The following is a 15,675-nucleotide window of genomic DNA, read 5'->3' on the forward strand; positions in this document are numbered from 1 at the left end:
CCCGACCCTCAGATTACGATTCGAGTGCCTTAACCACTTGGCCATGCCGAACCTTCAGAAAGAGTAGTTATAAACTTAATGTTCACCTTACTTTAAATCAACTATCTTTTATATCTCACTGCATTCGAAACTCAGTAAACCTTGTTTATTGATTCTTTCACTTTATAAAATGCTGAAGGTGTGCGCGTAATATTCTATTTTTTTAAAGTTTCGTCGGGACATGTTCAATATATAAACTACACTTACCGTATTTTCTTGTATACTTTCTAGTCAGTAAGACTATATAAACTGATTATTCACGTTTTTAAAATTGTGTTAAATCATCTGATACAAATCTCTATGTAGGCATGATATCACTAATGTTTGTATGTAAAATCACAAACTCTATGAAAGATTTATTCACAACACTTCAAGTATTAGATAAGGGATCAAGATAGTAGATCAACTGTTCAGATATATAGCTAATCATTCAAAGTGTATTTGCAAGAAATATCAAACAAAATTTTAATACTAATCTTTATTGTGAATATTAGAAGTGAGAAAAATTGTAATTACTAGAACCGATATGTGCAATGATAGCTTTCTCCATCGTCTGGATGAATACTCATTTGGAGACTATGATGCTCATTTCTCAGTATATCTCAAGCCAAGTGTAACAATATCTGCGATATATCTAAGCGTTCTAGCACGTGATTAGTCAAATAGAATATGTATTATTTATTATAAATTACCGTGAATGAATTATAATAGGCATTCTACCAAATAATTCGAACTAATGTGATCATTGAATGTTTCTTCATTTAGAAACTCTACAAAACGTATCATATGCTTGAAATCCCTAACAAAATTAACCATTTCATCATGCTGGAATTTCTAACATTAGATATTTTGCCCTTCTTACTACAATTTTTTTTAGTACTTACAACTGACAGAATAAAAGGTCAATAGCCTTGAAAGTAAATTCAAAATATCAGATAATTAGCATATTTTATAACGAACAAAATGTTCAAACATATTTATATTAGTTAAATTTTTCATTTACAAATAACAAATTATATCTTAAATATATTATGAACAATGGTGTCTGTCCGAGCGTTCGTCTGTCTCTCGTTTACGGCAGCAGCTTCCTGTGCTGCATTTGAAAAGCTGTGCGTATAATCAAAACTCAACATTCACTTTTAAATTGATGGGAGAACAGGTGCCATAGTTTATTTCGCAAGAGAGATATTCTATATTAAATTATTTGGAATTATTCACATTTCAAAATGTGACATAAGTTAAATAATAAAAAAGTAGATTTACTTTATGTTATTGTTGAGCAGTTCTCAGCAGGATTAAAATATTCGTTGGTAAAAGAGTAGCCCAAGAGTTGGTAGTGAGTGGCTAGCTGTCTTCCCTCAGTTCTACACTGCAAAATTAGGGACGGATAGCGCAGATAGCCCTCGTGTAGCTTTGCACGAAATTCAAACCAAACAAACAAACAAATATAATCGTACGTTAACTTATACTAAATCAAAACTTAAATATTAAAAAAACACGATTGGCTATGAATAATAATGTGCTATCTCGTTTAAATAATGGTTTTATTTGTATAAAAGACACACTGGATGTGATAAAACGTTTCAGGACAATTATATGTTACATAAAGACCTATAAAACTAATGAACTAGCGACATTAAGAAGTGTTTTTTGCATTAAGCAACAGACAATTGAAAAATATTTAAGGTAAATTATTGGCTATGCTATAATATTTGCCTCGCTGAAATAATAAATTTACTTATAACTTAAGATAGAATGTGTAATAAAAATCTTTTTACATGACACACGTAATACAAATTATAAGCTATGTTGTGATAGTTCTATCATTAAAATAATTGTTTTTATTTATAACATATTCAAAACACATAGAAATTAGTTACGAAATGGAAAAACAATCAGTTACATAATTTGCCTTGCTAAAATAATAGTTTTAATAGTTTTACTTTTTAGGGTATATATTTAAATATAGAAATGAAAACTAAAATGTTGATGAAGTAGTCATATGTTAAAACAATATCTTGGCCAACCATCGACATCATGCTCGTATCAACACGCCCTCTGGTGATAAGCAATACAATGCCACTCTCTCCCCTGACAACTAAAAGTCATATGACCCTCAGGTGTTGGAATCCTTTGCATATTACTTAATAGTTATATAAACCTTTGATGTCCACAACACTTGACGATCCCCCATTAATACGGCATCCTTTGGACACTGGGTGGGGAGCTACCTATTCATATATATGAATATTAAATAATATTTTTATTATTTTTATATAGATTTTATTCTGTGCATCTTATTAATGCACAATCACTTGTTTATGTTTACAAGTGGGCATTAGCGAGAAGTGGTTAATTTCTTGTTATTGGGTTTTAAGTATGTATATACACTTTATTTGTATACAATTTACAATTCGTGATTTTCTTCTTTTACGTTATTCTACTTACTTTCAAAAATAATAACTGTGTTTTGTTGTAATTCGAAAAGATGTTTTATATTCAGATACACAATATACGTCTTCTTCCAGACTGCTTCTTTTACAAGTAAGCAACATAAAAGTTTTGTTAAAGTCGATATTAAGCTTGTAATTGATTCTTAAATGGTTTTATTTAAATTTCTCTCGAGTTTTTTTATTTGATTTTCATTCCCTTTTTTATATATAAAGTTTTAAGAGTTCCGTTCTTTCCTGCTGGGACTGGGTGCTGTTTACGTGACAACCAGATGGTCGGAGGTAAAACGAATGTGGAGTCTGTTATAGTTGTCTAGTATGGGGCGAAAAGACAGGCCACAATTTTTTGTGAAACGGTAATATTATGTTCCTTATTAAAATGTATTTTTTTGTGTATAAAATTTTAATGTTAAATGGCTTACCTTCTGTAACTGTGTCTTTAACCCATATTAAAACCCGGTTTTTAGCATTATAAGTCTTCATTTACCATTAAGTCACTGGGGGTGAAGGAGTTCTATTTTTAGTGTCATGTAATTTAGTTGTACGTTTTGATTAAAACGTTATGTTATCAATACCGTGTTTGTAGATTTCTTCGTAAAGAAAGAACTTTAACACGTTCTTTGAACAGATTGTGAGTTTGATTATAATTGGGTGAATTTTAATTTTTGGCTTGAGATCGAGCCTCAAACAGATATGAACAGAATTTTATACATGAATGTATCACGTGTTATGTACATCGTGTACTTTTTCACCATCTTTCGTGATGTACGATGCTACATGGCTTCATTTATGTTAGTCAGATGGTTGCGGGTTCGAGGCTGACTTGTATTAACGCTGTTAAGTCCTTAACGGCACTTTACCCAACCCTTACCAGTCCACCTAACTGTATGATGATATCAGTTGTTAGTTGGGTTAGCCTGTAATGGACTGTTTTCCCATGCAGTTTAATTTTTCAATTATTTTTCATTTCTTCTTCTTTATTTTGGAGAGCAGTCACCTTTTCACAACTGTCTGCAGCCAGTGAATGGTGATATAGATATGGGACGTTGTGGGCTTGAGTATCCACTTTTCGCGCTCCCAATATCTATTTCTATATCATTTATTTTTATTTCTATTACTATTCCTTTACTTTTATTTCCTTTATGGGAGACTGGCGGATGGAGGTTAAGGATGATAGACGGTGTATCCCTACCGAAATGTGGGTCCTACTTCCACAGTCACCTCTAAAACCTAGGGTACATTTTATATCCCACATTGTACCCTGAGATCCTTTCAATTAATGCAGTGTTTTTTATTTTTGTTTTGACTTGTTTTTGGTTATAACAAATATATATATATATACATTATATACATGCTCATTTCAATAGAATGAAAATTTTTTTATTATCCATTTCTTTGGAAAAAGCTAGCTAGTTCAACTGGAAATAACCATGCAAGATAAGAATGAATATAGCGAAATGTCATAAGACTATGTTTACCAAAACAAATGTATTTCGATTATTAATTTTTAGCCACGTATTAAGGTCTGATTAGAATTGCTAAGTGAAGAAAACAAGTTACGAAACTGAAATGCATAACCTATAAGTAAAGAACAAAGACCACACAAATAGAAATTGAGGACCAGTAACTTAAAAACATCTGTCCATCTGCATTGACCAATCCTGAAATAGGTGTAAGTTTCTGAAACATTCGAAAAAACTGAAACGAAAAACGAGACGAGAACTGATTGGTTTAAATGTTTAGTGCAGGACTGTACTATGTATATTCTACCTCTTTCGTTAACGTGTAAAAAAAAAATAAATTATTGTATTTTTCGCAGTTCTCCGTACAAATGTAATGAGACGCTCAGCAAAGTTACCCAGTTTTCTCTCTCACTAGAAGCACGAGATGGGTGTGTTAGTAATTATGCAATTTTTCCAACAGGATAGAGGACTCCTTGTGTAGCTGGAGAAGCATATGTTTTTCACGTCGATACGAATTGGATAGCAGCTACGAGAAGCCACACCCTTTGTAAGCACACGGACTGCTGGTTCGCTATGGTATCGGGTGCATTGTTTGGAATTTTTGCAAATTATTTTACTGAGTCTCAGGTCAGGTTGGTTCCGAGAGTGGGAGATGAAACTGTGTTTTAGCAGCTTAATTCATTCAACAGAGACCATGTAAGGTTCTGTCACTTTTAAGTTAACTTTCATAAGAACTTTATAAGGTTTCATAAAACTTAGCAGTCACGAAATAATTTTTTTCTTTCTGAGGTTGATCAGTTGAGACTGGTTCCAGTTTATTAGTCGGGCTACTGGAATAAAGTATTTGTTTGTTTGTTTGTTTGGGAATTTCGCACAAAGCTATTTGAGGGCTATCTGTGCTAGCCGTCCCTAATTTAGCAGTGTAAGACTAAAGGGAAGGCAGCTAGTCATCACCACCCACCGCCAACTCTTGGGCTACTCTTTTACCAACGAATAGTGGGATTGACCGTCACATTATACACCCCCACGGCTGGGAGGGCGAGCATGTTTAGCGCGACGCGGGCTCGAACCCGCGACCCTCGGATTACGAGTCGCACGCCTTACGCGCTAGGCCATGCCGGGCCGGAATAAAGTAAGTTTGATAGAATCAATGAGTAGCTTGTACTTGACAGTTCATTATTTTGTTATTTTTTTATTTGTTCAGTATTTTAGTTTAGTTCCTGTCGGTTCAACACATAACACCATTTATTTGACCTTCTTTGATAATTTTGTTTTAATGTAATTAAACAATTTTGATTTCCGTGTATGAATCCCGTCTCTTTTCTGGGGTGCATCCGCAATTCCTGAAATATCCCAACAAACTGACCCCCCCAAAAAAAAACAGTCCATATTGTTTTAGTAAGAACGCATAGAGAGAAATAAAAAAATATTTCAGACATACGTGTTTAAACCCCATTTTGAAACTTCCTGAATCATAAGTAAAATCTCCACAAAATTTCGTAGTATGGGAAAGATAACCGCATTTGATAAACGAGGACTACGTGTACGTGAGGTACTCAATTTCATTATAGCAAAAAATAAAAATAAAATAAAATAATAACGTTCAGAACTTTGGTGCTGGTTTTTTTCTATAAGAGTGGCGATCAAGTTCACTAGTCAGTCCGAAATGAGTAGCTCAAGAGTGGACGATAGATAGATGGCCTTAACTTCTTCATGAAACTATTGTTACTGGATTAATTATGAAATATTAATTTAGCAGAAATAAATAACAAGCAACTAATAAAACATACACTTACTTAAAACTGTTAATAACTAGTAGAGACCAATAAAACATCTGCGGTCAAATTAGTATATTTACTGCAACAGTAATTCTTTAAATACAGGATTTTCTAGAATAATAAAAATGATTCTAATACTAATCGTAGACAAAGAAATCTGTAAGTCCGGTTGTCTTAGGCCTAACATTAACTTAGTGTTTATTAAGTACGACCTATATTTGATAAAAAAGTAAATAAACACTGTAGCTTATGTACGGTTTTTGCTTGGTTTAGCTAGGACTAAATTTTATTGTACTTAAGTTATAAAAAAATAACTTGCAAAGTTATTGCCCAACCTAACGATAAACATTTTTAAAATGTCATAAGATTTTAATATCTTGTTATGTAAAATGTATATTGAAGTATTTACATACGTTGAAATAAATTATATAAAGTACTTAAGTCGTAATCTTTAAAAAGTGTTATACTGCAGATAAAAATACAGTTTCAGAGAACTTTTCCATGCCATTGTCTGGCCCAGTTAATGAGGTTTAGTATTGACGAAAGACCTCTTGACTGTGAGGTGTGGGAGGTAAAAAGACAGATTTGAAAAGCGTATTTTCACAGTCCTTAGATTTTGAATATCAAATGGATTAATTAAGAATAAATGTGCCTCCACAAAAATATCTACAGTTTACGTGATTTTTGTCACAAGTGTTAGGCCTATTGTTTTCCAGTTTTTAAACCGTAGATCACGTTGAAATTTACTAAATACAGTCTAAGTAGCAATTTATATGCTGAACTGAGTCGGCTAATTAGTCGTCTCTTCTTATGAATGAATGAACCAGATCTCTTTTATACGAATACTTTGATCGTCTTTGGCCTTTGTTAAGATCCAAAATATAATTTGAATGGAAGAATACGTTACACCCTACGAGGGCGTACTCCAATACTCTAGGCCCATTCACTCCTCTTAAATTTGCATGTTCTTTCACGGGTGTCAACAACCTTCTTGAATTAGAACCGATACGACTTTGCTATCAATAAGGACAAACTGATGAGCACCAGTTCACGTTTTCAGTGGGGAAATTCGATCGTTTCATCTGAAGAAATACCGAAACGACATTCTGGTTTAGAAATGAATTTTAATTGCACTCTACGAAGGGGATGTTTACAACACAGAAAACATGTTTATCAATATATGGTAAAGTTATAAAAACTAAAAACATGCGGAATTTGATACGGTAATCGTTTTGTGAGGTTTCATTTAGTTATTTAAATAACAATTAATCATTTAGTGAATTGAAGAGCCAGGAAAATGTTTCCCCCATAACGATTATTTGACGTTGTGAAACTCTTTTACAAAAATATACAAATACTTTAAATGTATATGAATGATGAACAAAACTATTAATGAAACAAAGCTAGTAAATAACTTGGAAGGTTAGAATGTTTATGATAAACGTTTTCTGGCTAAAATATTAGACTAGAAGTCTTAATGGGTATCGTTGTTTACATACTTTGGGAGTAGTGTGTCTACGTTAACAGTAGCCGTCTCACATACCGAGTTTACATCTGAGCATAAGCAGGGAAAGATATGATAATATACCGCCAAGTTGGGGGTATAATTTGAGGCTAGGAGGTCACGTGACCGATGACGCCATAGTTTCGTAGGGCGGCGCTAGAAGGTAGATAAATATATATGCAAAAACGGCTCGTTTGGGTTGAGAAAATATTTTACATAGAAGAGCGAACAACGTACTTTTTGTGAACCTGACGATGACCGAAGAAGGTCGAAACGTTGTTCGCTCTTCTATGTAAAATATTTTCTCAACCCAAACGAGTCGTTTTTGCATATATATTTCTCTACAAGTGGGTTTTCTCGACATCACTGATTAGAAGGTAGATAGTTCTAAAGTGTGTCACCAGGGGTAAGCATTGCGATTACCTATGTAGAGTGCCAACAGCGACACAGGAAGATGTTTTATTGTGTGGTTTACCTCCGGACCGTCAGAGAGTGTTGTTGAACCTGCCTAAATATGAAAGTTTGTATTTCTATTACTACTTTGAGAATCAGTAATTTCCATAAGTATTATAGTAGTTTTATTGATTTTAAATTACCAAACTTGACCTATATTATATTATGAGGAGACTCTGGTATACAGTAACGTTTTAGTCTAATAATTGTCTTTTGAATATGAAGAATTTTGTGAAGCGAAAGAGTCGATAAACTCGTTTTTCTGAGCATTAAGTTACGCTAAACTAAATTCATAGTCCATTGAGCATACTTTTTTTTTGTGGTAAAGCAAGTTTTAGATTTACACAAAATAATCAGAGTATTTAATATACTAAAATAAACAGGTGTTAAATATGTATTAGTTATTATACCTTTCTAAACAACTGAAATGTATATTCCGTTTGAACCAAACAAACTTTTGCAAACAATTTGTTACTATTAGAAAACGAACACTATTATCGTATTTACATTACAATTTTTAACAGCTCACAGATGAATTGTTTTAACAATATATAATTTAAAAGCTTGAGAGTATCAATTATTTGTTTTTAAGTACAACCGAGGAAAAGCAAGAAAATTGACGGTGTCACACATAGATAATTTCTTTCCGACTACGGTTTAGCCAGTATTTTAAGAAAATACTGTCTTGTCACTTATTATTACGTTGAACAAACATTCGTAGCTGTCCGTCCGCCACATAGATATAACCTTGTTTGCTTGTTGTAAAGGCCAAAGTTATACAATGGACTATCTGTGTTGTGACAATCTTGGGTTTCAAAACCCAGTTTTAGCATTATACGTCTTCAGATGTGCCTTCGAGCTACTGAGAGGGGGCATGATATAGAAATGTTTTTACTTATATGTATGTAGAATATTTAGACGAAGAGAACTAAAGTCAAATTACCCAGATAATTAAACAATCCATTGTATTATACAATATGTATGGAACAGTAAGCCTTGTCACAGTAAGTTCACAAACAACGACTCCTAAGCATAATGAAGTGGTCTTGTTTTGGAAAGCATATTATATGGTCCAACAGAACATTAATCTGTTTTATTCAGGCATAATTGTGAATAGCATAAAATAAGTGATTTTTTTCGTCCCATGTAAAAGTAATAATCCTAAGTGAATTATACAAGACGTTGTCCAAACATTTTGAAGTTTGTGGACATTAAAATTCAAACGTTTAAATTATCTCTGAAATGAACTATACACGAACATGCACGTAAAACAGACTTGAGATACATATACACACACGCACACAATGTCTCGTGATGAATATTATAATAAATTTGAAGTAACTGCTCCAGTATTCCAGGAATATGCCTATGATCTTTAAAACATGAGACATTTCAAAAGATTCCCTGACTAGCCTTCATAGAATTGAAATTTGATGACAAGGAACACATTTATTTTAGAAAACAAAGTTTGGAGACTGCTTGAATGTGCATAGAATGAAACTTTATTACAAATGCACAACGTTCCGAAAAGCTTATGTCGTTACACGTAAAAGTAGTTTACATAGACACTGACTGGCATATGCATATATACATATACAGTATGGAACAAGGAGGTCACATGACCGGAGATTGCTTAACAGCTTAGTAAAGATATCCTGGTATCCAAGATGTTGGCTTAGAGCAAGGCTGTTTTGTTCAATTAAGTTGGCTTCCTTCATCTAGCGTTTGTTAATGCTTGGCTCTTTGTTTCAAATTACAGTGCTTTTAATAAATATATTTTTTGTGCAGTTTTTGTGTTGGTTTGTTTAGTTGCGATGACGGTAAACATGAGAGGGTTTTTAATTTGTTCGGCGAATTTGATTTTTCAATTTTCTTCTGTTTAACAGGTGTAGAATAAATAACGTAATTGTAAACAAAGAACCAAACTCCATCAAATACGAAATAAAAGAACCTTCTTAACTGAATAAAACAGTGCTATTATAAAAGTAAAACAAAACCCCAGAGTACCAAGACATCTTTACGTAATTAGTATTTGTTTGTTTACGAACTTCGCGCAAACCTACACGAACGCTATCTGCACTAGCCATCCTGAATTGAGCAGTGTAAGACTAAAGGGAAGGAAGCTAGTCATCACCACCCACCGCCAACTTTTGGGCTACTCTTTTACCAACGAATAATGGGATTGGTCGTGACTTATAACACCCCCACGGTTGAAAGGGCGAGCATGCTTGGTGTGACGGGGATTCGAACCCACGACTCTTGGATTATGAGTCGAGTGCCTTAACCACCTAACCAGGCCGAGCCTACGTAATTAGTATCAGCCGTGTGTGAAAGAATCACTAATGCTTCTGTTTGTATGTAAAATTTAACCCTTAAATGATGGCCATCATCAACTGACGCTACTACCTGCAACGTTCCCGCTGTTTGAGGGTTAAGCAGTCTAATTATTCTACATCAAAATGTATCACTTTAAGATAAAAAATAATTATATCAGTTTTAAATATGTGACATTAGTTCGTCATGTATTTCCTAACTAGCTGCTTCAGTGACCTAGTAAAGGTTTAGATTTTTTTGTTTTGACATGCATTTTAAAGTGAATCTAAAATGATTTATAGCAAAACAAAATATTCGATAAAAATCGCAGATGGTTTTGATATTGTACATTTGTTCATAACACATAAAGCATTGACTGTTGTTATTTATTTCACTTAGTCAATTCTAGTTATATAACAGAATAAAGCTGTTTTTGAATAGTTTACACGTGGGATCAGATTTTTTCTACAGTAATTTACTCATTCAGAAAACCGTTTGACATGACATAGAATCGGCGTTACATGGTTCACTACACTTATTTGGAGCGAAATATTCATATAGAATTCAGCAATTTGTGGATAAAATCGAACACAAACAGAGGCATGAAACAAGGCAATATAGGTCACGAGAGATTCCTTACATGTGCAGTGTCTATTTTTCGTTTGGATATACTCTATCAATTTTAATCTATATCGTTTAGACGAAAATATCCAAAGTTAGAATGTTTCACGTAAAAACAACTCAAAATTGTCTTTTTCAAGATTAAATAAATTCGAAGTTAAATCAACGTATGGATGATCATATGATCATGATGAATAGTACAAATACTTATGGGAAGCAGTCTTTTTTAAGGACTACATATATTGTACATTGAACGAATATATATTTATATATAATAACAAGAAGCACTATATAAAAACAGTAATTAATAAACGAAACTTAAGATATTAATTTTATATACTGAAACGCTATATTTATTGTTGAAGTGAAATTATAATGCAGAACTAATACTTTTCTGAATTTTTTACAATTATATCAAAATAATGTTTATTATGATGTAGCTACAGGCCAATATCCAACTGCTCAAACGCTCTCTGGTGACTCTCTACCTGATACATCTTCACTTTCATTGTTCAAGCAGGAACAGCACCGTTCTCTGTTGGTTTGTTCGCCTACACTTCATTATGAAACATCTACCCGCAACGTTGATGACGCTCCACATGGAAACATTCCAAATCTCAAGTGAAACACTTTGGAGGTACTCAGTATTCACCCTGCCAGGGATGGATACAGGGATGCATCCCCCCCACTGGCCATACCAAAATTGTGTAAGTTAATGGGAAATCAGAAATATAAAGTACTGATCATCTCAATTATAATATTTTTTTTGCTGTATGTTTACTCGTGACATGTTATTTAGGAACATATGAAAGTTCACTGTCACATGCACTATGTTGTGTGATTCAGTAAAGTGCTGTAGGATTACTTGTAACTTGATATTTTAGAATAAAATCAATAAATGAGAGTTCATAGTCATATATGTTTCTTTTATTTGTTTCTAAACTAATTCCATGTAATTTACGTTGCAGTAACAAGGAAAAATTTAACTTGGGGTCGGGTTTAAGTCACTGTTACTTAGTCGATCATCCCCCCCACCAAAAAAATCCTGTATCCACCACTGACCCCTGCTGCTACATTCTGGTATTATCTTCACACTGGTTCAACTCTATGGTTGAATGACATCCCCGTCTCAAAGATTATTTTTCTCCTACTGAGCAGCACCTTTTCATTGAAATTCTTTCCAAACCATGTACTCAGAAGTTAAATTCCTCAACGAGCTCTATTATTTAATAGATATCTTTGATAGTTATCTTTTTTTTTGTTATTGTTCAGATATTGATTAGACTTGATGAAGGTGGTTGAAACTCTTAAAATGTTATCCACTCTACTCGGACTTATCCCAAATAACCTTTATAACCTTTATCAAATTTAGTGATAACAATATTCTTATTTATACCATGGTTTTGAATGATATTTTTATTTACTCATGTTTAGATACTGTTGATCAGAACTATAATTATTAAAGAAGCTTAAACTATTCTACTCATTTGAGTTGTAATGCTATTGAAGGTCTGTCTATATTTTGATCAAATACGTTATTTAGACGATAATTGAAAATCTGTTCAGTATTTGTTTGTTTGGGGTTAAACACAAAGCTGCACAATGGGGTATCTCTGATCTGCTTACCACGGGTATCGAGATTCGGCTTTTTGCGTTTTAAGTCCGTAGACATACTGCTGGGCTACAGTGGGGTCCTGTTCAGTATGTAGAAAATTTTAGCTTGTTGACTATACTTAATTTAAAAGAAGAACCATTTTTTTCTGGTTCATGCCATACACAACTCGAATATTTACAGAACCCAGTTGTTCCATAACAGAGCTTTTTAACATCTTATCACATTAATTCAGAATATTTACAGAACCCAGTTGTTCCATAACAGAGCTTTTTAACATCTTATCACATTAATTCAGAATATTTACAGAACCCAGTTGTTCCATAACAGAGTTTTTTAACATCTTATCACATTAATTCAGAATATTTACAGAACCCAGTTGTTCCATAACAGAGCTTTTTAACATCTTATCACATTAATTCAGTTAATTTAAGTAACACTATGGACGTTGAAGAATTACACTTGGAAACATTTATTATCAAAGTATTTTGACTACTGTTGGAAACGGAGTTTCGATCTCTTTCACATATCTAAAGTCCACAAAATCTTCTTTGGGATATTTTGGTTCTATGCAAATTATCTATTTAATCTTATTGTGCACGAGATCTCCATATTTGTTGCACATTTTTTCAGAAAAAAAAACGTGGAAAAGTGAGAAGAAAACATTCAATCTTATTGAAACTTGGGGTTCTTAAACTTTAATTTTGGTCAATTATCAGATGTCCATACTTCCTTACAGATATCATCAACTGGCGACTTTATCTACTATTAATGAGTTGACGTACGTAATCTTCTATGCCCTGTTTGCTCACCATATTATGTCAAAATACATATTCTAAATATGTATGCATTTTTCTTTATTCATTGAATGTTTTTTGCACCCACAGATAGCATATAATTTTCTTCATAGCATTACTGTTTTGTGATTAAATACCATGTGAAGTTTATTTAATATCACGCAAAGCTACACGAGGGCTATCTGCTCTAGCTGTCCCTAATTTAGCAGTGTAAGACCATAGGGAAGACAGCTAGTCGTTACCATCCATCGCCAATTCTTGGACTACTCTTTTACCAACGAATAGTTCGAATGATAGTCACATTATAACGCCTCCACGGGTCTAAGGGTGAGTGCGTTCGGTGTGACGGGAACGTCCGAATTATTAGGATTTAGAATATAACGCTGGCGGAAAAATTAAGTTTCTTTTATTATTCAAATTCCATTTACAGCCATCAATAGAACGTTCATAACTTTCAAAGACTGAATTTTAATGTGTGTGTGGCCTGTGTCTAGTTTGTTACTAGAAAGTTTCTCTCATTGTGTTGTGCTTTTAAATTAAACCACAGTCATTTTGCTTGCTGTCAAGAAAAGGAAAACATTTTTCCTTCCCTAAAACTATCCAGTCATGTGACCCAACAACGACGTAAAATGTCTTTGAATTAGTCCGAGACTAGCTTTCATTCGAGTTGCTTCGACCATAAAACTAGACAAAGGAAACCTAGCGCCATCTTTATTCTTGGCCTTTTCATTTATCAAAATTCTCTTTGAATCCAACGGACTTATGAAGTCGAAAAATCCTTTTCTGCTGCTTTCAGTGTCCCTCTTCTAATTTTTTTTTTTTTTGTATTGTGCAGCTTTGTTAACTTTAACAAAGTTTTTTATAGAAATTTCTGAAAGTAAAGTTGAGTTGTTTCTAAAGAAATTCAGTTATGTCTCTCCTACAGGAAGGAAGACATATTGTATTTTTTATGTTTCTTTTTTTCTTCCTTCCAACAATTACAACTTACTCCTTTATTTCTAGGTCGATGGTTGATGGACAATTCTTTGGTTGAATATGCTTACATCCCTTTTTCATTTTTGTGACTTAGGCTAACTGTTTCGCTTTTAGATAGTCAAAGGTCAAACACAGAAAAACAAAAACAACAATAGGAAAACAAAACACGTATTTTGGTGTGTAATTCGCTTATATTTCTACCAATCGAGATAAGACCAAAGCAAGAACATTCGGAATTTCGGCCTTTTTTTATTTCACAGTGGTCAAGGGTTAAAAAAAAAATCAGAGAGCGTTTTGCACAAAAATACCTTACAACAATTCCAGAATGTAGAGATGTGTACTTTTTTGTAATATTAGGGCTTCGGACCTATTTCGATTAATTTAGACATAACATGTGGAAAAATATCATCGGACAGCTCGAAAAAGGTGAAACACAGATTTGGAATGCATGCTTTCCTTATGACCTTACAGGAGCCAAATATTTTGGCCTATCATTTTACTGTATTAAAACTAATCTAGATTACAATTTGCAAAAATGTGCCTTTTGACATCCCACACAGACTGAACAGACACATTTAGGCATTTAGGAGTTATGTTACATTTTGACTTTACAGGAATCAAAAGCAAAAACAACAACAACAAACAAACCCGCAATGTTTATAAGAGGAAGATCTGTTCTTAGAGACATTATCTGCATGGGTAAACGTTACAAAGGGTTCTTGTTAACAATTACTTTAATTCGCAAAATGCATAAGCTGTCATATATCAAGAAGAATACGAATTGTTTGCGCAAGATTCACATGTAAAGTTTTATCATTGTGAATAAATCTATTTACGCAAACACTGACTGTCTATGTGTTATATGGTAACAGCTTAGTATGCTAGTATAAATCTATTTACGCAGACACTGACTGTATATGTGTTATATGGTAACAGCTTAGTATGCTCAAATACATTTTATCACAAAGGTGTCTCAAGTTGATTCAATGTTAAATGTCTGTCTTCCAGAGGAACGTATGTTAAAGTTTTATGACATCTTCCCTGCTTTGAATACAATTATATCTTGAAATCTATCATATTCTAAGGTTCCTATCAAATAAAATGTATTCACTTGCGAATGTGTTACATTCTAGTTTATTTTGAGAGTTTTAACACGATTCATGATTTCAAATTTATGTACTCAAACACTAGTTCTGTATTTCACGGGAAGAGAAAAAATGTAAAAAAAAAGTACCTTATATATCTTATTACAAGGATTAATTGGGATATCGCCGGTGTGTTTGTTGACATCTATTGTGTGACGCCTGTGTTATTAGGAATCCCACTACAACATCAGTAACTAATAAATAAGCTATCTGTTAGAAATGCATTGAAAAGTCCATGAGCATTGGACTCCATCGATAATTCCTAAATTGAAACACTAAAAAAAGGATATATACTTCAATTTTGAAAATCTTAACACTTAAAGGCCATAATTTCTCGAAACCTTGACTGTCTCTCATCTATAGCCTAATTAATAATAATTAAATTAGACCTACCTTTCAAAATATACAAAGAAAATTCCTATACGGCTATTGTTAAGTGATTCAGAGAGATAACGACCATGTATAATGCTTTAGAAATGTCGTATGCTTCATAACAGTAATGTTTTAAATAAGGGTCGCGGGTTC

At 33.2% G+C, this 15,675-nt stretch overlaps 1 long non-coding RNA gene and 1 pseudogene across 2 annotated transcripts in view; one reads left to right on the top strand and one right to left on the bottom strand.

Moving 5' to 3' along the window:
* LOC143229866 (rho GTPase-activating protein 100F-like) overlaps positions 1-15,675 on the bottom strand; it is a 128,332-nt pseudogene that overhangs the window by 32,400 nt on the left and 80,257 nt on the right. The gene's annotated exons all lie outside the window — the stretch shown is intronic.
* On the top strand, positions 7,452-11,536 carry LOC143229867 (uncharacterized). The gene is made up of 2 exons (XR_013016105.1): positions 7,452-7,754; positions 11,062-11,536. It is a non-coding gene; the product is annotated as an uncharacterized LOC143229867 (long non-coding RNA).

The sequence above is a fragment of the Tachypleus tridentatus genome, chromosome 10 (assembly GCF_004210375.1).
Source record: "Tachypleus tridentatus isolate NWPU-2018 chromosome 10, ASM421037v1, whole genome shotgun sequence".
Lineage (NCBI taxonomy): Eukaryota > Metazoa > Arthropoda > Merostomata > Xiphosura > Limulidae > Tachypleus > Tachypleus tridentatus.